The sequence below is a fragment of the Diceros bicornis genome, chromosome 41, assembly GCF_020826845.1.
Source record: "Diceros bicornis minor isolate mBicDic1 chromosome 41, mDicBic1.mat.cur, whole genome shotgun sequence".
In the NCBI taxonomy this organism is placed as follows: Eukaryota; Metazoa; Chordata; class Mammalia; order Perissodactyla; family Rhinocerotidae; genus Diceros; species Diceros bicornis.
This window is the reverse complement of record NC_080780.1, coordinates 4,038,222-4,062,635: the sequence shown is the minus strand read 5'-3', so window position 1 is coordinate 4,062,635 and position 24,414 is coordinate 4,038,222. Positions and strand designations below refer to the sequence as shown.

The following is a 24,414-nucleotide window of genomic DNA, read 5'->3' as shown; positions in this document are numbered from 1 at the left end:
CATGCATGCGTGATGTGTGTGCTTACACGCATGGTGTGTGTCTCTGTGCGTACATGCATGCTCAGTGTATGTTGTGAACATGCATGGTGTGTGTGCATGTGTGTGTATATGCATACGTGTGTGTGCTTGTGCACATAGGCACCTGTATGCACAGCGTATGCACCTGTGAATTTCTGCCTGGTGTATGTATGCATGTGTGTGTGTGTTGGGACTTTGTTTGATATGGTTTGCTTAAACTCGCAAAGTCAGAGGAAGCAATCATGAGTGATGAGGTTGACATAAGGACAGTGTGACTATTTAGGACACATGCCTGTGAGCAAATGCTGTCAGTGTTACATTTCCCACCAGTGGCCCATGACAGATTCCTCAAAGGTACTGAAAGATTTCAGAAAGACTGCCCACCAAATGAGATAATTAGATGTTTGAGTTGGATGAAAAGGAATCTACTTTGATGACATTCCCTTTATTTTATTGCAAAATTAGGTAGCGACAACAAATGTCAGGCTTTCTATCTGTCAATATTGGGTGGGAGGCTTTGCAAAGAAGGGTGACTGGAACTCGCAGAAGCCTTGTCTCTCCTGATGGCTCCGGCCCCCAGCGGTCTCTCTGTGTGGATTTCTTGTTCTCGTCAGTAAGCGCAGGTATTTGATTGGATGCTGGCTGTTCCTGCTCAGAGATTGTTTCCACTGCTGCAGTAAACTTCAGAAACACAGACATGGCTCTGCACACCACAGCAGGGTCTTCGCTGAGTGATAAACTCTGTTTTCTGAAAATCACAAACATGTGTACACATGTGCATGCACAGACGTGTCTAGATCCACAGCTGCCCTGTCAGAGGCTGTATATCACATACAAACGTCTTTGACCAGAAGCACAATGAGATTAATTTGTTTCAGGCCAACAGGGACTTGCAAATATTCTTTCTCCTTAATCTCTCTGATCTTAAGGAAACAGAGAAAAGTCTCAAGAATCCCATTGGATCAAGGTCCATGTCTTCCACTGGGTCAAGAGAACCAAACTTAACACCTATGGTTTTGGTAAAAGCCAGGTGAGACCCAGAAATAAAAATATACATGAGGCTGCCTTCCCTGAGTTTCCCCTTGAAATTAAATGATCCAAGAGCTGTGCTCCAGTTCACCTGTCTACACAGCACTGGGGCATCAGAGGAGCCCCATGGAGGACCCCTGATGGAAGGCACGTGTGGAGAGGATGGAGCCAGGGAAACTGAGAGGCACACTTAGGATTGAGGAAGCATGGTGAGGAAGCTTAGACTCTGGGCTGTGACACACCCAAGGTTGCACAACTAGATAGGGGGACAGGCGTGAGGCCAGAGCTTGTGGCGCCATCTCCACTGGAGAGATCGGCCGTTCTAGCCCCACAGTGCCACTAGAGGGTCTGTGTTTGCTCAGGGAGAGCCTCAGGCCCTATTTCTCCAGCTGGGCGCATATGCCGGCTGGTTCTGTGTCTTCTTAGCAGGTATGGACTGACAGGAGTCTCCTGGGATTGACAACTTGAGGGAGGAGTGGGAGTGTTTAGGAAAAGCTGAACCTGGACCAGGGCTCCCTGCTCCCAGGGTTCACTGGCACCTGTTATCCAGATGCCCAGCAGCCCCCCAGGGCGCTGAGAGCAGGCTGCACTCCTGGGCTGGAGTTGATGCCCTTCATTACTTAGCTTTATTTCCAGTTACTCATGAACTATATTTTTCTCGGTTCTCAGAGTCTTTTGTGAAGGTTGGGGATCCTAATTAAGGTAGATGGGACCTGGTGGGGAAGAAGTTCAAAGCTGCAATCCTAAACTACGCTCAGATTTGCTTTTTCTTAACTGTGCATTTCACTCCCTCTGAAGATTTCTCTTCTAAATTTTCCTGTCCTCCTGACTTTCTCTTGAGGGGAGCAAAGTATCAGTGAAGAAAAGCAGGCCCATGGGCAGCTTTCACAAGCTCACAATGGCTTTTCAGATGAGAAAATGATACACAGTGAAAAGGAGTGAAAAGGAACACAGACGTGGGACAGCGATCCCGTGCCTGTGTCCTCAGCCACCGCCTAGAATGCACCTGTAGGATGGGTGTAATGGATTGAATTCTGTTCCTTAAATCCTTGTCTACCTGAAACCTCAGAAAGTGACAGTATTTGGAATGAGGATGGAGACGAGCTCATATTGGAGTAGGGTGGGAGCTAAACCCAAGGACTCCTGTCCTGATAAGCAGAGCAGAGGATGCTGAGATACACGCAGGGAGAGCACCACGTGACGACGGAGGTGGAGTGGAGAGATGGCTGTATGCTCCCCAGAAGCTGGAAGAGGCAGGAAGGACCACCTCCCACCAGAGCCTCCGGAGGGAGCACAGCCCTGCAGCCTTGGATTGGATTCCTGGCCTCCAGAACCGTGTGAGAATAAATGTCTGTTGTTTTAAACTCAAAGGAAAACCACACGTTGGGGTACCTCCCTTCACTCTTTCCTATTGCTTAGTGTCCCCCAGGCATTCCTGGAACTTCTTTTTGGCCACAGTCCTGTGATGGGGGCATGGTGGGGCATAAGCCCACGGAGTGGCCAGCACGCAGTGTTCACGGAGTTGGGGGGACTCTCGGCGAGGCTGGCCCTGGGTCTTCTGTACACTGTCACTGTCCCCGCACGTGTAACAGGTTTTGTGAATGCGCAGAGAAACAGAGGAGGATGTTTGTGGAAGTTGTTTATAGGAGGAGCCTCTGGTTATGAACGGACATGGGGATTGGGCAGGGTCGTGGAGTCTCCAGCATCCCAGAGCTTTCCAGGGAAAGGCCAGCCAAGCCCTTGTTGCCGACGGGCCCTGGAGTCAGTGTGAGCCCGAGGCGGGAGCAGGAAGACCCCCCTTCCATTCCTTCCAGGAGTGAGCAGGAGCCAGGCTGGCCCTGGCGGATCCCGGCCAGTTCCCGAGATGGTCCCCATTACCGGGAAGGCGCCCTGACCCTCGGCCGCGGCCCCTGTCTGCAGCGGCCTTCAGTGCCTCCCCCAGGCGCCGCCTGGCTGCCTCCTCGTGGGCGGAGAGCTCCCAGGGGCTCGGGGCACCTGCCCCCCCTCTAACTACAGGCCAAACTTTGGTCCACACTTTGCTGAGATTTCTCCATTCCCTCCCACACCTAAAATAACATCTAGGCCTGTGGCTTTTTTCAACTTGGGAGAGTGGAAATCGCCCGGATTTTGGAGGCAGGCAGCGGGGTAAGAGGCTCTGGCAGCATTTGCGTTTCCTTCACGGGAACTCCTGGTCAGCAGTTGGGAGCCTTTCCTTCAGTCTCAGTTGACTGACCTTCTGGAAAGATGGTGCTTCACAAATGAAGGAAAAAAAAAACCCATCAATGCCAAGCCTCATACAGTAAGCCACCCCCTTTGCAGCGGGGATTTGAAAGCAGGCGGGCGGGCTAGATGCTGCTGATGGCGGCCAGCACCCCTGCGGGTGGAGGGACTGCCAGGAGAACGCAGAGGGGAACATCAACCTGGGTCGGCTTCACCCAGGGGTGAGCACAGAGCCTGGCTAATGATTAAAACCCACACAGGCTGTGGGCGTCACACCGGTGACGGCTTGCCTGCGTCTGTCCCTCTTGTCCTTCTGTCAGGCGTCAGCGTCCCCATCACGTCCACACCGTGTGTGGCGCTCACGGTGCTGAGTTCCCACCACCCTGGCCATAACGTGTTGTGGGCTTGGGGCTGCTTCTGGTCCTTGGCAGCCCGGGTCCTCAGGCCCCCCGCACCCCCGCTCTCTGGGGTGATGGGTGGTCAGCTCCTGGGGCGCCTTTAGCTTCTCTCCCGGGGAAGGCCCAGAGGAAATGTTTTTCAGTGAGTGAATGTCCCCAGGTCTGAAGCCTAGGTATCTGCAGTGGATAAGAAAACCCTGGTTGAGGGTTATTTCTTTTCTTTTATGGCCCAGATTCTGTAGCAATCGCACGTGTGGAATGTGGAGGGTCCTGTGGAGGCCGTGGTTACCTGTGATGGGTGGTGGGACAGCAGTGACTCTGGAAGGGGAAAATTGACTGCTTATTGTTTCAGTGCCTCGAATCAGGATGAAGTTAGTATCATGAGGGGCATCATGTTGGCACAGCACTTGAATTACCTGAGTGTATTTTACCTGCAAGAGGGATACTCCTTGTAAAAAAGCACACAACAGCACCTCCCCACTCCTGGAAAAAATATACGTCTCTGCTGGCGAGGGATGGCATGGGGTAGGAGTGTGCCGGCTGTGAGTTTTGGAGCCCCCGGTTCTGGAATCAGATTCCTCCCTAGATTCTACGTGGCCTAGGTCTCCAATATTCTGTTTTCTTATCTCTAAATGTGGGCGTCCGGCAGGCTAGTGTGGCATCTGCGGTGTCCTAGTCTAGCGCGTCTGTTTCGAGAACCAGGGGCCTAGGGCAGTTTCTTTCCTCAGGTCACCACAAGCGCCTTTGAGCTTCCTGGGAGGCCTCCCCATTCGTTTGCGGTGGACCCTGTGTGGAGCGGAACCTCGGGCAGCAGGGCGTCTCCGTTCTGAGAATCAGAAGCCTCGGCAGTCGTGGCTTCATGGCTGTTGTCACATCATCTTATTCTCCTAGTGCGTTTATAGCAGCTTTGTTTATGACATTTACTTTCCCTAGAGTATTAGAAAACAGTTCTGTAAAAAAAGAAGGGAATTTTGTCCTTGCCGGAACCCGTGTAACATTTAGAGGCTCAGCTATACAGAAAGAATAAGGAAAATCATGTGCAGTTGCCTGGGCCTTGTCCATTCCAGTGAGAAGCTTCTCCACCTCACTCACACTGCGTTCCCAGCTCTGATGACCAGGAACTGTCCCCAGCTCAGCCCTCCCAGGGGGCCCAGGAGCGTGGGGAGCGTGGTGGCCTGTCCTCCTTCCCGTGAACTGGGTATGGAGAGCAGGTCGGGGCTCCGGGGCCGCAGAGTGCAGACGTGGGCCTGAATCCAGTTTGTGACCCCTGTCAGCTTTATTGCTTTGGGCAGAGACATCATTTTCTGATCTATACAGCAGACGTTAAAAAGGCCTTACTTAAAAGAAACGGGTTACCTTTCAGGGATGCTAGCGAACCAATTCATTCTGAAAATTAGTACATAAAGAAGAAGCAATCAGCATTGAACCTTCTTTTCTTCTACAAACTGCGCCTGAGGGTTAAAAATAGATGAAGAGGGAAAGTTTTATTTAACAGAGGAATTCTGGCTAACGAATGTTGAGGAAATGATAGAGTTAGAATGGTTCAGACTGCTTGTAACTGAATGGCTGGCTCTAGGCCGTGACCCTCTGTAACCTCCCCAGTCACAGAAGGAAGCTGCCCGGATCATGTGCCTCCTCGAGGGAAGTTGGCTGGGTATGTGGGCCGCACAGGAAGGACAGGCTGCCCCTTGGCCGGGTCCCAAACCAGAATCACACAAGCCCGGACCCATCCACAGTTTACAGGAAATACAGGCCCAGAGGGATCTGAAATAATTCCAGATGGGTCAGCAAAATCCAGATGGGGAAATTCTACTGGGCAGAAAGATCCCCAGTCATTTTCACATAAATTACAAGAAGAGGAGGAAGGACCTGTGTTGTTAAGGAACTGAAGAGACAAATAAACATTGTACGGTTTATTTGGATCCTGATTCTAACAATCAGACTGTAGCAAAACAAAACTTGTAAGTCAGGGAAGTTTGAACGTTGATTCGATATTTGGTGATGTTAAGGAATTATTGCTAACGATACTGGTAACGATACTGGTATTTTGTTTTTGTATTTTTAAAAAAGTGTTTATCTTCTAAAGATGCATACTGAAATATTTGTAGTGGAAGCGTTGTGTTGTCTGGGTCAGCTTTACAAAAGTCCAGTGAGGGGCTGCGGAGGTGGGTGTGTGGACGTAGTTCATTTGGGGATGACTGGAAATTGGAAGCTGGTAGCCTCCGGAGCTCCGGACCTCGGTCTCCATCTCCCAGCGTTATTGTGCAGGATGCAGGTGATGTGTGCATAGAGCTCAGGGCTGGCTGGTGACACAGGCCCAGTGGCCAGTAGCTGTTTTTCGTTCTTATACGAATCGCTCACCAGTGTTTCCCGAACCACTGCTGGCTCCCTGTCCTGCATAGTTATCGTCCATTACCTAACGGCTCGGGGCTTACCGGTGAGTCGTCAGTGTCGCATTCCCGACTGTTGACGTCTGGAAGGACATTGTGTCTGCTTGATGAAGTGCTTCACTGAAAACCTGCTGAGTTGGTCAGCACATGACACAGAGTTGATACATTGTTTTCTAAAATGGCAACCTTGTTCTGCATAAAGAGTTGTTTCAAACTAGCCAAGTGCATTCTTATTCTTTTCCCTGGGAAAATCATATACTTTCTCCCCAGACGGATTAACCTTAATATGATTTGCTCATGGGAAGAAATCTGGCCAAGGTGCAGACATTGAGTGAGTGCTGATTTCGACACCATGTGAGGAAGAACTTTCGAAAATAATGGTTAAAATGGACGTGGATGTGTATGAGATAGTGAGCTCCCTGTCTTTGGGGCTATTCAAGTAGAGGCTAACAGTGTCACTGTAGTGATCATTCCTAAGGTGATTGGGAGATTAGGGGACTGAGTGAAAGTGACAGCAAGCGATGCTTTAATGAAGCCAGTGTTGTATGGGGTAACAAGGTTTTTAGTACAAACCAAGTAATGCACAAATAGTTTAGGTCAGTGGTTCTCAAAGCATCGTCCCAGACCAGCAGCATCAGTGTAAACCTGCCAACTTAGAAACACAAATTCTCTGGCCCTACCCCAGACCTGTTGAATGAAAAATTCTGGGGTGGCAGCCCCAGATCTCTCTTTTCATAAGCCTTTGCAGGTGATTGTGATGCCAGCTGAACAGGAATCCTGTTCTAGAAGGAGATGTTTTCCTGGGGTGGGACCACTCTGAGCGATCCTGGCGGTGTGTGGGAGCCTGGTGTGGGGAAGACTGAGGGTGGGGCAGCCTCAAGGGTCTGGGGTGCCTCACTAAGATCCCTTCCTCTTAGGAACAGCCTTTCTTTTCCTGATACTTTTCTCCTGTCCCTTCTGTGTGATCCTCTCATCCATGCTCTAGAGTGTAGTCCATGCTCTAGAATGCAGAGCCAGATTCTTCAGAATCTCTGTCTAGAAAATGTTCCATGCTTCTCCATGCAAGGCATTGGCAAATTGATAGAAACCCTCAGGTGGAAAATAGCGATCTGGGAGGGAAAGTGTGTGTGTTTGGAAGGAAGTGTCACAGCACTGACTTCTCAGCCTCTACCTGTCTTCCAAGGAGGAAGGGATCCTCTAAGACTTAGCTTCATGCAGGAGCATAAGGTGTCCTTGGTATAAAGAACTGGAGTCACATACTTACAAATATCACTGAACTAGACTGTAATTATGATTCTTTTAATCATGTTATTGAGATAATTTATTATGTGAGGACATTAGAATTGGGATGTTTTCCAGGTATTTCTTAAGTGAATCAAAGACTCAGTGATCTACAAATTTATTTAGATTAAATTACGGTTAATCTTCATTATTTATAGATTTTGTATTTGCAAATTTGCCCACTTGCTAAAATTTATTTGTAATCTCCAAATGGATACTCACTGTGCTTTCGTAGTCATTCACGGACATGCTCAGAACGGCAAAGCATTTTCGAGCTGCCGGCCGTGCGCGTCACCAGCTGGGGTTGAACAGGACGGTGCTCTGCCATCTTGTCTCGGCTCTCATACTGGTAGTCAACAAGTGTCCTTTTCCAGGTGTATTTAGTGCCACATGTCTGGCATTTTTGTTAGTGATTTCACCATTTAAAATGATCCCCAGGTGTAGTGCTGAAGTGCTGTCCAGTGCTCGTAAGCACAAGAAGGCTGTCTGGTGTGCATGGTGACTTTTTAGAACATGATGGTGAATAGCAAGAACTGACTGCAAATGATCAGGTATTGATTAGGGGTCCTCAGACTGCTCTATTATCAAGTTATCACCTGAGAACTACCTTTTCCCTGACCTGCCTGTGAGAGAGAGCAGACCCAGCCCACTTTCCGGCTGCCTCCCTGTGAACCTTGGTGGGCAGTTCTCGTACAAACCAGAGAATCAGAGAGAAGGAGAAGCCAAGCTGGGAGGAATCTACAGTGGAGGGCTAAGCGGTCTTGGCTTTTTGGGGTGCTGGGGAAGTAGGGAAATTGACGGTCCACTGTGGTGGAGTGCGAGCTCAGGTCCTGAGTCCCAGCTCTGCCACTCCCTCGCTGTGTGACTTTGGGTGCATGGCCTCACCTTGTCAGGCCCGGTCCTCAGCTCCCCTCTGGCAGAGTGGGCATGGTAAGGGTCCCCAGCACAGGGGGCTGCTGTCAGGGTCACAGGGCACAGTGACTGCTTCGCACTGCATCTGGGCCGGAGTGGGTGAGGGATGCGTGTTGCCCTCACCGTTCTTCTCGTGTGATGTCTGCAACAGTGAGGCTGGGTGTTGCTTCCACGTCATGTGTCATCTGTCTGCTTTCACATTCAGTCGTCTGTCATTTAAATGATCAGAATTTGTAGGTGGTTGTTGAAATATGGGTTAACTTGCAGAATCCTAGTTACTCACTTTAGCATTTGATTCTGTCTGAAACAGACAGCAGTCACCACCTGTCTTTGATGTACCGATCTGCCCTGTCTTCTCTGAGTTCAGTCCAAGGGCTGGGCTTCCCCTGTCCTGTCTTTGCATAATGTACACTCACAACGAATCCTCTAAAATTCCCCGTTTGGGCTTCCTCAAAGTGTTATGAAAGCTTAAAGAGATTTTCAAGACAATCTGACCACACCGATGCTTGGGGTTTGCCCCCGTGTGTTACAGCTGTCTCACACCCCTGATTAAGTCAAGAGCGCTGGTGACCACGCCTTTCCGGAGACATGGACATCTGTGTTCATTGCAACAACAGATCTCTTTTTAGGCTCACATTTCGTTGGTTTGCACAATATTTTGTTAAACTCTGCAGTGACAGTAGCCAGTGCGTCTGGCATGAATAGATTTGAGAGCAGACACGGTGGGCTTCTGGTAAACTTCCAGGTTGGCAGAGGAAGCGGTACAGGGTTACAGAGGCTGGCTCCGACTGTCCAGCCAGCAGCACTGGCAGCAGGCGTCTGTCTTCCAGAATGAATGGAGTGACTAGCCAATTTATGGTCAGTGCGAGGGCTATAGGGCAGTTTTGGTGTGACCTGATTGATTTGGTTATGGAGGCACAGAGTTTAATTCCAATCAGCAAACAATAAGGACTCCAACTTTCATGCAGCTTTCACAGCTGCTCTGGCCGAGACCACCTTCCATTCTCATTCAACATGTATCTGTCTCTTCTTGAGTGTGATCCCTTGCCTTCTAGCCTTTAGTTCCACACTCAGAGTCCTATATTTTCCTCCCTCTCTCATTGTGAGTTTCTCAAATGTGGGAAATATGCTCTGTTGTGTTTTTTCAGCTCCAGCATTTACAATGGGTGTGTACACATAGTAAGTGCTGGGAAAAATAGCCGTTGAAGTTAATTGTTCAGTAAATTAACTTTCTCATGGAGGCATGTGTGGATTATGTGACCCAACCTGTAGCTTATACAACATCCAAGTTGTAAACACAAGGCTCCTGTTGCAGAGTCTCGTTTAGAGTCGATCCTTGGTCAACTTGCACTAAACTGGAGGGAACCTGACGGGCAATTGCCGAGTGGTGGGGCACTGTGGGTCTTTGCTGCTCTAATATTTTACAGTTTCCATCAGCTCTCCCCAGTCGCACGAACCGTTTCCACCCACAGGGTTGGCTTTCCCCAGCTTTTTCTCTACGTACAGTCAGAAAGGAGAGACCATAGGGGCTGGCCCCGTGGCTTAGCGGTTAAGTGTGCATGGTCTGCTACTGGCGGCCCGGGTTCGGATCCCGGGCGCACACCAATGCACCGCTTGTCCGCAATGCCGAGGCAGCATCCCACATACAACAACTAGAAGGATGTGCAACTATGACATACAACTATCTACTGGGGCTTTGGGGAGAAAAAGGGGAAAAAAAAGAGGAGGATTGGCAATAGATGTTAGCTCAGGGTGGTCTTCCTCAGCAAAAAAAGAGGAGAATTGGCATGGATGTTAGCTCAGGGCTGATCTTCCTCACACACAAAAAAATAAATAAAATAAAAGAGAGACCACTTCTCACGGGGGTCCCTGGTGCCGCTCTGAGCAGGGGCCGTGTCGGCTCCACACCTGTGTGCCTCCCCCTTGCTCTGTTCCAGCTGCACAAGGTCAACGCTCCCTTCCTGGAGGGAGAGGGCCAGGCAGAGTAAGGGACGGCGCGGTGTGTGTGTGGGGGACAGCTCTTGGTCTACAAATACGCATTCATTGAGGCCTCTGGAGCGCCGGGTGCTGAACCACGTGCTGGCAGTTCCGACGTGGTTTCTCTTGTTGTGGAATTTACATCCTAGGTGCTGAGGGCGGGGGCTACGTGCAGAGAAGGTCTGAGGCTAGTCCTTCTCCCTGCCCCCACGCTTGGGACACTGGTTTCCTAACTACCCACACACCCCAAATCCCTCTTTAACTTTGCCAGGGCAATTTCTTTTTGGAAAAGGAGATCAAACATACTCAACTAGAAAAGGGTGGAATGAGCTCTTCCCCTTTTGGGCCTTTGCTCCACTCTGGAGCACTGATGTGTGCAGTCCTAGAAGTTACAGGGCTCTTCTTTCCAGGAGACCGGCTACAGGAAGTTCTCGTGACGAGAATCCCAATTATTCTTGTAGGTGTTTCTCCTGAGGCAGCCACTAAGGGTGATGAAAGATTTTCAACTGTAGAATGTTTATCACAGCATTGCTTATAAGTGAAAATTGGGATTCTAATAACATTCAGGTATAGGGGAAATTACGTTCCAGCTAGACACTGGATACCACGCAGCTGTTGAAAACTACTTCGTAGAAGAAAATTTGATGATACAGACATACAGTGCTATTCTATTTTTAAATATGTGTGTTTAGAAAAGAGTGAGGAAGGGAGCCAACCTGGTGGCACAGCGGTTAAGGGTGCGCGCTCCACATCGGCGGCCCGGGGTTCAAAGGTTCGGATCCCGGGCACGCACCGACGCACTGCTTGTCAGACCATGCTGTGGTGGCGTCCCATATAAAGTAGAGGAGGATGGGCACAGATGTTAGCCCAGGGCTAATCTTCCTCAGCAAAAAAAACGGAGGATTGGCAACGGATGTTAGCTCAGGGCTAATCTTCCTCACAAAAAATACCAAAAAAAGTCAGGAATGATCTATTCCGTGTTGCTAACCATGGTTGTCTTGGGGTGTGGGGAGGAGTGGGCAAATGGGTGCTTCTTCTTCTTTTTGTGTGTCTACTTTCCAGATTTTCTACAATAAAATCACTTCCTTTTATCGTAAGAAAGAAAATAAGTGAGTACTTGTTATTTTTAAAATAGTACCAGCAGGTTCTTAGAGCTGGCCTCCCAGTGACAAGGTGGGACTCTGGTCCCCAGCTGAGGCGGGAGGCTGGATAGCTCCGCAGGGGGCGCTGTGCCTGCGTGGTCTGACTCCCAGCCGGGTGTGCACCTAAGGGAAGGGCAGGGTAGACCAGTTGTTCCTCCTGCAGAAGGCCCTGCTAGCCTCCCTCTTTCCACCACTCATCTCGGTGCAGACTGATTTTGTTTTATTGTTTTATTATTACTTTCATATCTAATTTGTACTGGACATCTGACCTCCCTGAGTGTAGAAAGGAGGAAAAAAAAAGATTGGTGCATCCAAGAGGCATTGCTTTTGTAAACCCGTTGGCCCATGAGGCAGTCCCCGATTAAAGCCCCAGAGTTTAGAGGACATGTCTGAGAATATCACACTGTCACCATTTTTTGAGTGAAGTGGCATGCCCAATGCTTAGCTGCGGAAGCTGCCCTGAGGCAGAGACCCCAGGTGGATATCCCATCTGTCTGACCATGTGGGCCCTGAGGGGGCTGCCGGGCCTTGCACTAGGGCCCTGACCCTTGGGCAGCTGTGGCTTCCATGGATTAGCCAGGTGACCTTGGACGAGTCAGTTAGATGCTGGGGACTTGGTTTCTTCACCTGTAAAAAGGGAAGAACGTTTCAGTGAGGAATAAGATTGCATGTGCGGTTTTGGTCTAATGTATCATGTTATTTACATGCTATATATTTTGATTGATATTAATTTGGGATAAGACTCATTTTATTGATCTGTTTTGTTGATAGGGTTGATCCAACAAAACTTATTTCCTCATGTTTATCAGGGTTCTTTGAGTCTAGTTATTATGTCGTCTTCTCAAAGTCTTCTGATCATCTCTTTCAATTGTCAGAGGATAACTTGGATATCAAGTTTTCCTTCGTGCAAAAGCAAATACTAGTGAGAAAAATCATCAGGATGTTTCGGCGACAAGCTTCTCTGTTAATGGACTGCCAGGAGCGCGTGTAGGACACAGCTCAGGACAGCCCTGCCTGAATGTCATTGCCCCTTTTCATAGACAAAGATATGAGTGGACAGGGCTTGCCTGATTGAGCCAAGAGTGTCCTGCCTGTAGAGACAAAGCTGGGATTTCAACTCAGCTTTTCCCGCCTCCAGGTCCCCTTCTGGAGTCTTCCCATTGAAATGACAGTCAGGACGATGACAGAAATGCTGGGAGGCACCATTTTGGGTGGTAGTTGGAGGAGCTGTTAAACCTCGGTAATGGAATTGATTTGAAGGTCCAGAGAAAGAAGGAGCCATTTTCGGTTCTTGAGTGGCAGAAAAGCATGATGGGGAGTGAGGTTTTTGAAAGCTTAGTTTCTGGCAGTGGTAACGGAGTTAATTTAGTATGATATTGTGATTTATGCTAAGAAATATATATTTGCTTTTTATCCCTAAAAACCCATGGAATTTCTTAAGTGATGAGAACCATAAAGGTGTCCTTTGTTGTGTTAATGAGGTCATGGAAAGCACCTCGGCAGGGGGCTGGTTGCCAATGGAGCCAACCTTGTGATTCCAGACTGGGAACTTCCTGTCCCACCTCCAGCCCTCAATCGGGAGGTTGAATCAATCACCAATGGCCACTGATTTAATCAATCCTGCCTATGCAATGAAGCCTCCATAAAACCCAAAAGGACGGGGTTCAGAGAGCTTCCTGGTTGGTGAACACGGAGATTCGGGGAGAGTGGCGCCTGGAGAGGGCATGTAAGGCCTGCGCCCTTTCCGCACACCTTACCCTACGCATCTCTTCCATCTGGCTGTTCCTGAGTTATAGCCTTTTATAATAAACCAGTGATCTAGTTTTAAATCTAGATCTTGTTTAAAAAACAAATCAAGTTTTTTTTTTTTTTCTTTTTTTTCTCCCTTTCTTTCCGGGAGAGTCTGTTTTAAATATTCATCAGAACGCTACAGGGAGAGTGAAATTGGAGGAATGGGCATGTCCTGTGGGTCGTGTCCTGCGGGTCGTGTCATGGGGATCCTGTCCTGTGGGTGGTGTCCTGTGTGTCCTGTCATGAGGGTCGTGTCCTGTGGGTTGTGTCATGAGCGTGGTGGCGTGTGGGTCGTGTCGTGAGCATCGTGGCCTGCGGGTCGTGTCATGAGGATCCTGTCCTGTGGGTGGTGTCCTGTGGGTCATGTCATGAGCGTCGTGGCCTGTGGGTCGTGTCGTGAGGGTCGTGTCCTGTGGGTCGTGTCATGAGGATCCTGTCCTGTGGGTGGTGTCCTATGTGTCCTGTCATGAGGGTCGTGTCCTGTGGGTTGTGTCATGAGCGTCGTGGCCTGTGGGTCGTGTCGTGAGCGTCGTGGCCTGCGGGTCGTGGCCTGTGGGTCATGTCCTGAGGGTCATGTCCTGTGGGTTGTGTCCTGAGGGTCCTGTCCTGTGCGTCCTGTTGGGCTCTCAGATTCGGCGTGCAGCCCAGGGAGCGGGGTGGACCTGCCTTCCCCTGCTGGGTGCAGAGGGTCCTGCAAAAGTGTTCCCAGGAGGAGGGCCTGCCTTTTCTCTGGCCCCCTGGCGTGCACCTGCCCAGGTGGCACCCTGGGCCTCCCTCCTCAGGAAACACGTGCTGCCAGCGCTGGCACCAGACCCTTGGTGCAGGAGTGTGGAGAAGAGGCTTCCTCCCTGCTGAACAAGCAGCCTGCGGACTGGGCCTCTCGCTCCCAGCCCTCTGCACGCCTACCTCCCTTGAGGGCCCAGCCCCTTCCTTATTTCCACAGACACGCTGGGCACTGCTTGGGAGGCCCCAGCTCAGGTGGACACCCTCTGTCCGCAGAACTGATGGCCGGAAGCCCAGTGGGGCCTGGTTTTGATTTGAGCACTGTACAGCACCCAGCAGGAGCAGATGCTCACTGGCAACGTCGCTATGTGTGTGTGAGAGGACGGACGCGACTGCGAGAAGGCCCTGGTCCACCTCTGAGTGGTCAAGTGCACTGAGCTGCGAGGGGGCGCCTCTGCCTGTTCTTCCCTGGTCATCCCTGTGACCCTGATTGTTCCAGGCTAAGTTCACTCGAGATTCCTTCTACAGCCCAGGCCCTGCTGCTCCCTTCTTGGGCCAGGGAAGGCGTGTCCTGGCCTGAGCTGTGTGGTCGGCTCTGTGGGTACATCTGGCCCCCTGCCTGAGAGCAGGAGCCCTGAGCTCCGGGACAGCTACCTGCCAGGGCAGGGCCTGCCTTCTGGCCCACGTTTGTAGGCATCTGAGGGTCTCTGACTTGGAGGTGGCTTTACTGCCCCCTCGGGTTTCAGTGGGGCCATCCTTGGTGGGAGGCCTGGGTGTTGGGGTAGCATGGGCCTGCAGGAGGACACTACCCTGCCGGGCATACCCAGAGTGGACTCAGATTCCTGCTGCCGAAGCCCTCTCTGCGGAGAGCTGTCCGCCGCCTGGGATGAGTGACGTTACCCCAGGCACAACTGCCAAGGTTCTCCGCCTTCTGCAGAGTGTCTCGTCACTCTGGGGCTGCAGCTCGGTCCTGGCTGCTCCTTCGTGCATTGTTAATATTCCTGGCCAGTGCCTCTGCAGTGGAGAATGCTCCTGCTGGGCATTTTCTGGCATTTGTGAGAGAGCTGGGTCCCCACGCTCATTGTGTTCTCAGTCACCATGACGTAAGGAGTACACGGCCTGTCCTCAAGGCGCCACACCTGGCCAGACTGCTCCCCCTCCAGAGCACGTTCCTCACCTGTAAAATGCAGGAGTTGGGCTAGAACCTTCTCTCTCTGCACAGGGCCAGTGATGGTGAAGGGTGCTGGCTTTGAGCCCAGACCGAGTGCGAGCCATGGGCCCAGGTGCCTCTCCGACTTCTCCAGTCCTCACAGCGAGACTGCCTTTATCAACCCATTTCACAGAGGGGAGAACCGAGGCTCAGAAGAGTCAGCACTCCTGTCTGGTCTCCCAGGCTGCTGACGGGCCAGGTGAAGGGACAGGTGGCCGATTACCCTGAGCCCCGCCACGCTCTCTCCTGGGAGGCCCCTGCTGTTCCACAGGAGCTGAGCCGGCCTAGGGCAGAGCACCCAGCCCAACAGCTTGGGGCTCCCTTCATGTCTGGCCTGGAAGGAGAGTCTCCCCTCGTCTCTTCCTCTGGAGCAGCCCCCAGTGGCCGTCGATCCAGGGACAGGGCTGTGAGGGCCAAGTGGGGCCTCTCCAGGCCCCTCCCTGTGGTCTTCTTTATGGGAAGAAATGTTCTTGTTATAAAATAATTGAGAAAAATGAAAGAATACGTGTGTGTAAGGCATAATTATACAATGAGCCCTTGTACATCTCCCTCTTAATTTAAGGGACATAACCGACCATTTAATACCGAAATCCGTCGGACGGTCGCCAGTGTAGACAGCAGCGGGGGTCTGACAGCGGGACGGGCCCTGGTTCTGGGAGCTCCTCACACGGCTGTCACCCGCCCTTCCCCTAGTGGCTCTGAGTGTGGGGTGACTGGATCAGTCCAGCCTCAGACAGGTCGGGTGGCTTGTAAAGCTGCTGGTGTGTCCAGGGTCTGACCTGTGTCCAGCCACCTTCTCCCTTTCTGCTTTGTTCTCCGGGAAACTCAGAACCCGAGGAACGTGGAATTTCAGGCGCACAGAGGTTTCACGGGGCCCCTGCTTCCCTCCCGTCCAGCTATGTGCTTTGACCTTGCTTTTGTGTTTGTTTCTTGGTTTTGTGTTAATTAACAAGGACAGAAGGCAGGCACCAGGCACCTGCTGGGTTCTGGGGTACAGGCCTGAGGACCTGCCCTCCCAGGATCCCGCGGCAGGTTTCTCTCCTGGGGGAGCTTTGGAGGACAGGAGACCCCCACCATCTCTGCCCCCCAGGGAGGGCGGGTCTGGGGTCCCGGGTCCTGGGAGGACACAGCCTAGAGCCCCCTGCTCTGTGCGGCTCTTCCTGGTCCCCCTTCGCTTCCCGCAGGGCCGCGGCAGACAGTGTCCCCAGCCCTGCCTGCAGGCATGGTGCTGCCGCCCTGGCTGTTGTGGGGCCGGGCGCAGTGCCGGCTCCCGAGCTGCGGCCCCGAGCCTTCCCACTCACGGCGGCGCTGTCCCACCTGCTGAACCGCTCCTGCCGCCACGTCAGGCCAGTGGCAGAGAGAGGGGCACGGGACTCACAGCAGGGAGGAAGCACGGCGGTAGCAGGGAGCTGCTTCTGGAAGAAGCCCTGGCCACGCACCCCTTCCCAGCACAGTGAGTTCCGCTCCGGTGGGCGGGTCTGCAGCGGCGGGGCTGCCGCATGCACCTGGCGCCCCTCGGCCAGGTCCTTGCTCTGCAGCGGAGGGGCAGGGAAAGTTTCACTGAGCGCCGCGCCCTGGCGCTGTCCCCGCTGCCTGCTTCCCGCCGGGTTTCTGAGCACCTCAGCGCACCAGCCCCTCTGGGGACCTCAGACTTGGTTGTGAAAGTCCCTCTCTGCCGCCTGTACAGGACGGGGGTCACGGCCCTTCCTGCCCCGCTGTCTGCCTTCATCAGCCTCTTCGCTCCATATGGTTCAGACCAGCCTACGCATCTGAGAATTCTAAGTATTCCGTGACAAAGAAGCACAGATATACTCTCAGTCTAAACAAAATCTTGCTTCTCATAGTTGAGTGGGGGCAACATGACATTATTTTAGTTTCCTAACTTCAGCCGGCTGTATTTTTTCCTGGCAGTCCGTGGTAATTGCTGCTCACGTTTAAGAGCATTAAGAAAAAACTCAGGGTGGGCAATCCTGATAATGAATTTGTTTCTGGTGTTCTCATTCTGGAAGGGAAAAATGTCTTGCTGGCTGTCTGACTTCAGGAAAATTACTTGCTCTCTCTCAGTCTTATTTCTCCGGCCGTAGAATAGTGCTTCGGTCTCAGCTGGTTGCTGCGTTTAGGGTGGATTTGTGGGGAAATTGCGTTTCAGGGGCAAGTCCCTGCCTGGGACCCCAAACAACGATTGACTGCGTAGCTGATATTTGTTTAGCACTTGTTCCCTGCCTGCCGGGCGCTGTCTTAGCCCTGAACACGTGTTTCCTTATTTAATCCTCCCAACACCTCCACTTTCCAGACGAGGAACTGAGACAGGGAGCGGTGGAGTGAGTTACCAGGATCAGACAGCTCGGAAAGCGGCAGAGCTGGCTTCCGTCGCAGGCATCAGGGTTCCAAAGTATGTGCGCCTGACCCCTGCCCGGAGGTGAACGAGTGAACGAATGAATGAACAAATGAATGCCTTTAAGTGTGTCAATTGAACATGGCTGGTTGTTGCCTTTGAAAAAGGTTTTAAATACATTTTTTTCTCCCTTTGCCTGGGGAAGCAAAAACCAAAAGTGCAGGGGTGTTTCAGCAGATCTCTTCAGTGGCGCCCCGGCCACTGCGGTCTGTGCCCTGCCGCCAGGCCCCCGGGCTCCCTGTGAATCTGGCCCTGGTTACGCAACTGTCCCTTTCATTCCTTTTTACGGAACCGTTCACACTGCGGGTTTCAGGACTGGTCTGCACGGCTGGGAGCAGCATACCGGCCTGGTGACTCCAGGGAAGCTGGCGTCCTGGCTGTGTTTTCAGGCCTTGCCAAGATTCCCGGTATGGTGTCCCCAAAAGGTCTTTCTCTCTTTGCTCGTCACCCAGAAGCCAGAGAGGGCGAGGGGAAGTGGGAAGCGGGGGGCGCAGTCTCTCATCCGCTCGAGCCCGGGACCCTGTGTGGCCCTCCTCTGGTGAGCAGGAGCGAGGGGCGAGCCTGGCGAGAGTGGCGACCAGCTCCCTGGTGGTTGGCAGTGTGCCCAGGGCAGATGCCTGCTCCAGGCTCCCCATTCAGGGGCAGGGAAGCTCATGAACCGCTTCTCACAGGGCGGTCGTGGGGGATTCCAGGAGAAAGCGTGAGCGAGAATGAGTGTGAGGTAGCCAGTGCCTGGGGAGGCACAGCACGCCGAGTCTCCCCCAAGTCAGTGCGCAGAACCCACGTTCTGCAGCTCTGTGGAGAGGGTGGGAAGGTAGAGCTTAGATGAGGATTTGCACAGGTACTTCTTTCTGTACAGATGAAGTCAGTGCAGTCGAGAAGACTGTGAGCGTTTACTGAGTTGGCTGAAGTCGATGCTTCGCCACATGGCTATTCAATGGATAATTTCTTCCTAAACAAGCCCCTTTGGCTTCATTGATTCCATATGTTATAACTGCGCTAAGGCATGGAGAGTTATTGCTTTTCATGTGCTCTTCTTTTAGATGGCAACTCTGTTTAAGCCACTTGAGTTTGCTTACTTTTGTTGTCCTGAAAATAAAGCTAACTAGGTATTTGTTACTGAAATGTAAAAACAGGATCTCTGTGCCTCCTGAAGCAGCTGGATCATCCCTCTGACCTGCTGGAGTTAGTGGTTTCTTTGTCCCTTCCTTCATCCTGCAGATCCATGTTCTTCGGCTGCTGCATGCAGGATGCTGCTCCAGTGCTGAGTTGCATCTGGGAGCCGGGCAGCCAGCACCTCTGCTGTGTCTTCACAGGCAGATCTAGAGCTTAGACAAGAATTCACACAGCTAGTTATTTCTATGCAGTTGAGGTCAGTGCAGTCAAGAAGACCAAGACAGATGGACATGTAAACAGGGGCTGCTTTGCTGGGGAGATGACATCTGAGCTGACAGCTCCAGGTAGGGCTTGGGTAAGTGGGTGGGGAGCATTCCAGGTCCTGCACAGCATGTGCAAAGGCCCTGGGGCAGGAGGGAGTGGCGTATGTTGGGGGAACTGAAAGGTGGGCCATGAGGCAGGGATGGAAAGTGAGGGAGGCGCTTAATAGGGCAGCAGTTGGGCAGGGGCCAGCTCACCTGGGGTCTCCTTGGCCGAGTCCCCGCCCTTCACCATGCGGCAATAGGATGTAGGAACACGGCTCTAGCATTAACCCCGGCACAGGCCCGATTTGCTGGCTGTGAGCTGTGCTCTCCAGCTCCCTTCTGCCTCCAGGAGTCGCACCTATGCCAGGCTGCCACGTGTGTGTGTGTGTGTGTGTGTGTGTGTGTGTGTGTGTGTGAGAGAGAGAGATAGGTGCTGCTGTATCTTCAGGATGAAGCACCGGTACCCTCCCCTGTGGATGTGGGGACGCCGCCCACTGAGGGACTCTCATTAAGTGCTTCTTCCTCCGTTCTTATTTCTTTCACCCCTTGCAATGGTTTCCAGAGAATATGTGAGAATGCGTCATCATAGTTGCTAATAAAGCGTTTACTCCGTGCTGGGCTCTTTCTGGGTGTGCGACAGACCTTTGCTGCTCTAGCCCCACAACGACCTTCCAGAGCAGGTTGCTGGAGTTGTGAGCCCATTTCATGGATGAGGAGGCAGAGCGCCTGCCAAGGGTCACAGGGCTGGAGTGGTTGGAGTTCTCCTTACCTGTGTTTACAGATAGACCTTCATCTGAAGAAGAGCGGGCCTGGTGATGCCAGGACACCCTGGGTGGCTAACCCTGGCCATGTGTCGGCTGACCGTCCCGTGGGGCCCTGCAGTCACAGATGCCCCGAGGGTGGGCCTGGCGAGGGCGTGGCATGGGGCCAGCTCTGGCCCCACTGCTTACCTGTTGTGTGATGGGGAAGGGCTCTGAATATCTTCCCCTCGTCTTTCCCTGTCAGTGTGTAAGAGGGGTGATGGGGTGCAGGGTGTGTAGCAGCTGCTGTCACTGCCCCTACCGGCACCCGAGCCTGCCAGGTGGCCCTCTAGGATCTGCTTGGGCACTCCGGCCATGAGGCGTCCGCGCCGTGTCACTCCTGTGTTAGGTTTGTTAAGCTCACTTTTCACAGACGTGACAGGGTGCTATAGGATGGGGACTGTGTAGGGTCCTGGCAGCCCTGTATGGTCCCTAACCCCCAGGTGAGGTACGGACTGTGGTCCCTGCTCGGGAAAGACCAGGAAGGTGGCTGAGGCTGAGGCGAGTGAAGGGCCTTCCCAAGATCACAGGGTACCAAGTGGCAGAGTCGGAGTTTGGACCCAGACAGTGTGCTGTAGAACCATGTCCTGTGACAAAAGCTGGGACAGTTTCTCCCACGAAAATTGTCTTTGCGCCTGTGCCATCCAGTCCTGCCTCTCGCCCTGTGGATAACACACCATGACGTGTGCCCTGGGCTCTGTCTCTTTTCATGAAAGGAGTTTGTGTCGGCAGGCAAATCTCATGGTGATCGCCAGCCTCTCCTGAAAGATGGCCTCACGGGTTTATGTCCCATGGCTAAAAAATTGCCATTGCTTCGTCTGTTTCAAATGTAAAAATAACCCATCAACAAAGAAAGGAGTATTAATAATTTCAAAAATGTGTTGGGCCAGAGGGCCCTTTGGGGCGTGTCGTCTAATTCTTTATCTGGTGGAAGGCTCCCCTTTGCTTCTTATCAGCGACTCGTGGATTCCAGGGCTGGGCCGGGCCTTCCAAGCCCTGGATCCAAAGCTGTCATTTTATCAGAAGATGCTGATGCGCAGGGAGGCTGGTGACTTCCTCAGGGTCCCAGGACCACTGAGTGGTCCAGCCCAGTGAGCTCTGGGCCCTGCCGGAAGCAGTGCCTTTAAGGAGCAGCAACGCCTGGAGACACACAGGCTCTCGCAGGTTTAACCTTCAGCACAGATTACAGGCGCCTCAGCCCTTCCCCTGCTTTTTTCTTAGCGCCTGTAGAAGTTGCAGGCAGTGATAAGCGTGTGCCAAAGGGGACACAGGTGAAGGAGGCTGGGCCAGGTGGGGGCAGGTGGAGACTGTGCTGCGTCTCCCTGGAGACCTGGAGGAGCACTGGAAGCACCTGTGCTGCTGTCTCCTGGGCCGTCCGGCGTCACTCTTAAAGGGCGGGCGTGTCCTGAGCCCACAGCCTCGAAGGCTTCCAGGGAAGGTGGGCAAGCAGCTCTCTGCTCGCAAAACACCGAGAGAAAAGGAGTTTGCAGCAGCACAGATCTGGAGGCCCGGGCGTACAAGTAGAGAGACTTGTTTCAACTTCCTGCACGAGGTTAGGATGCAGGGTTTCTCTTGAGCAAGGGCCCTGCTTCAGTAAACTTTTAGTTAGTTGCTCTCTCAGTCATTCTGAGGCAGTGAAACGGGCTGTGGTGTATAAGGGGGGCTGCGGTTTGTGAACCCCCAGAATCGATAGATTCTTTGCTTTCCAGTAAAGATGCGCAGAGACATCATGCCCCCGTGTCACCTTCCTGATGAGTGCCGTGTTTCTGCAGGTCCTGCCCCTTCTGGTGGGCGTGGGGCGAGCTGTCGTCGCCTGCTGCACGGCAGAACTTCCTGAGCAGCCAAGGGCTTCTGTCTCAGTGTATCCAGAGTCCTGTCGCTGGCACATCATCCATGTGCTTCTGAATGAAGGTTTTCCCCAGTGGGGGCTTCAGTGTACATCAAACCTCAGAAGCTGGCTTAGAGTGGTGAATCAGTCACGGCTTCTCTCTCCTTGGCTTAGGGCTAGACCAGCTCCCCCAGAAAAGCTCTCCTAACCTCACTGGTTTAGTCTGACCTGGGACAGGCTGGGCAGGATGGGCTGTGGACTGTCAGGGGCTGGGAGATCGAAAGAGTCCAGAGGTTTGGTGTCAGAAGTTGCTACCACATCTTAACTGTGTGACTCTAATCTTTCTGCTGCTCGTTTCCCAAGCTGTGAGATGAGGGTGGTGATCTCTGCTTACGGGGGCTCCTGCTGGGAGCGAGGTGGCCGACCAGGTGTGGGCTGCTTCCTGACATCGGGCACCTGTGGCCTGTTACAGGACGATGCCACTGGCACGGTGCTGCCTTCTTGGTGAGCCCTGTTGCCCGGGGCACAGCCGGCTCCTACGGGGTGTGAGGCAGGAGGGCAAGGGATCGGTCCAGGGCTGGCTTTCTCTCCAGCCTTGTGGGCCCCTGGACTGGTGAAAGAGCCTCCCTTCTTCATCCTGGGGACCCCCTTCTGTCATGCTTCCATTTGTACACCAGTTCTGGCCACACTGGTCCCCTTGCTGTTCCCCAAGATGCAGGCCCGCCCCAGGGCCTTGGCACTGGCTGTGCTCTGCCTAAGATGCATTCCCTTCACGGAATCTTCCTCACTGCAGGAACCTCAGTCCCTCCCACAGCGTCCCTCCCACAGCATCCCTCAACCCCCATGCTAAGCTGCGGCTGTGCCCACCTCCTTGCCTTCAGGGCTTGGGCGCCTCACCTGAGGGGCGGCCAGATGGCCTTGCTGCCTGGCTGGGGCGGGCAGTCGGTAGGAGGCAGTTCCGGCCCCCATTGTGCAGCTAGGTGATGGGGTGCTGGAAGGCACAAAGGGCCCTACCTTCAAGGAGTTCACTCTGCATTGACAAACGTACACTGGTTGTTGTTGTTATCGGTTATTCTACATCAGTGCATGTTAGCTTCAGTCTAAAGTGGTGGAGGCACAGCTGAGCGGCTGCAGGTGAGACAGAAATGACGAGAGGGTAGGCTGAGGCCTCGCCTTCTGACTGTAGTTTATGTATGCATGAATGTGTTTGTTTAATTATCTGTCTATTTATGTATCTGTCTATGTACCTATCATCTATGTATGTATGTATCTGTGTATCTATCATCTATCTATTTATCATCTATCTATGTATCTACCTATCTATCATCTATGTATGTATGTGTGTATCTGTCATCTATGCATTTATGTATCTATCATCTATCTAATTATCTATCTATGTATCTATGTATTTATCATCTGTCTATCTTGCATCTATCCATTCACAGGGAGATGGAGCCCCGGACTTTTTGGGGGGTGAGGGCTGGCCAGGACCCTCTGGGAAGCCGTGGGGCTGCGGGGGTGCTGCAGGGAGAGGGGGAGCTGCCCCTGCAGGCCCAGCCTCACTGCCCTTCTGGGGCTGGCATTTCCCAGGTCTAGAAGCCGCCCAGTGCTGTGCCCTGTGGAGCAGGAAGCGTCTCGTGCCCGTGTGGTAATTCTGGGGGAAATTACGGTTCAAATTTAAAACAGTTTCTGTGACCTTGAAGCCAGGAGAGGAGAGGATGTGGAGAAGCTCTGCTGCCTCCTGGAAACTCAACTTCTGTTGTCAAGAATGACGGTGGGAGGCCCCCCGCGGGTCACGGAGGACAGCCGGCAGACAGCCTGGAGGCGCCGATGGGCATGCCTTCCATAGTGAGCACTCTCATCGCTCTCCTGCTTTGTTTTACCACCATATGTTTGCATGGCCTAGTGGATCAGAGTTTGCACCTTCGTAATGGAAATGCAAGGAGGTTTGGAAAATATCAAACTGCAGAATGAATCTCTTTGTGCTGGTTAATAGTTGAGGACAGTGGTCTCCAGACAGCTTTGATTACATACCCCTCCCGGTAAGACCTACTTACATTTAATTGTAAACATAGTGTAATGGAATGCAGTGTAACAGAATTTTATTTATTTATCACTATGTACATGTCCCACTTTGCAAATTTATTGTGTGCATTATGCAGCCCTCACAGTAATGCAGTGGTAGATGATGGATGAGCTGAAGAAACAGTGAACGGGCTGCGCACCCCCCCATTGGGGACAGTGGTTCTCAAACACAGTGATGATTAGAGTCACCTGTGTTAGCTGAAAACCCCACTGGACTCAGTCACCACAGCAGCGATTTTGATGATTCACTTCAACTGGTAGTTGAGTCCAAAGGAGATGCAGTCACTGAGGGAAACTGCCTTGGGGGGTCTCTCTGGGCCCGGGAGGAAGGCAGGCTGGGGTGGCCCTGCAGCAGTGGTCCGGACCTGTGGCCTGGCCACGGCGGGGGTGGGGGCTGCTCTCAGGCCTCTGTGGCCCACTGTGCACAGCGACTCTGGGTGGGCTGGAAACGTTCCTCTTCCGAGATGCTCAGTGCCCACCCTCAGTGGCTCCCTCACTGTCTGCCTTCCAGGAGGGCATCCGAGTTCAGTGGCAGGAAGCACCCCTTCCGTGACTGTGATTGTGACGGGAAGGCCTGAATGCCACACTGGGAGCCAGAACTTCATCTGAGCTGACACTGGGGGCATTGCACTTTCTCCGTGCAGTTACAGGAGTAAACTATGTTCAAGGTAGAAAGGAAAAAATGCATATAGAAGAAAGAATAAGAGAAAAAAACCCAGAGTGTGATAGAACATTCCAGAAACAAACTACTGCTGAATAGCCTGCAGTCTGTCCAGACCTTTATCCAGGTGTGC

General features: G+C 52.5%; 1 protein-coding gene across 6 annotated transcripts in view; it reads left to right on the top strand.

Moving 5' to 3' along the window:
* Window positions 1-24,414, top strand: part of TNS3 (tensin 3) — a 252,434-nt gene that overhangs the window by 87,395 nt on the left and 140,625 nt on the right. Inside the window, exon 1 of one of the 6 annotated variants that reach the window (XM_058534771.1) lies at window positions 17,675-17,893. The exons of the other annotated variants lie outside the window; for them this stretch is intronic. The gene's annotated coding sequence lies outside the window, so the exon portion shown is untranslated. Of the gene's footprint in view, window positions 1-17,674; window positions 17,894-24,414 lie in introns of those variants that run through there. 6 annotated transcript variants of the gene reach the window in all.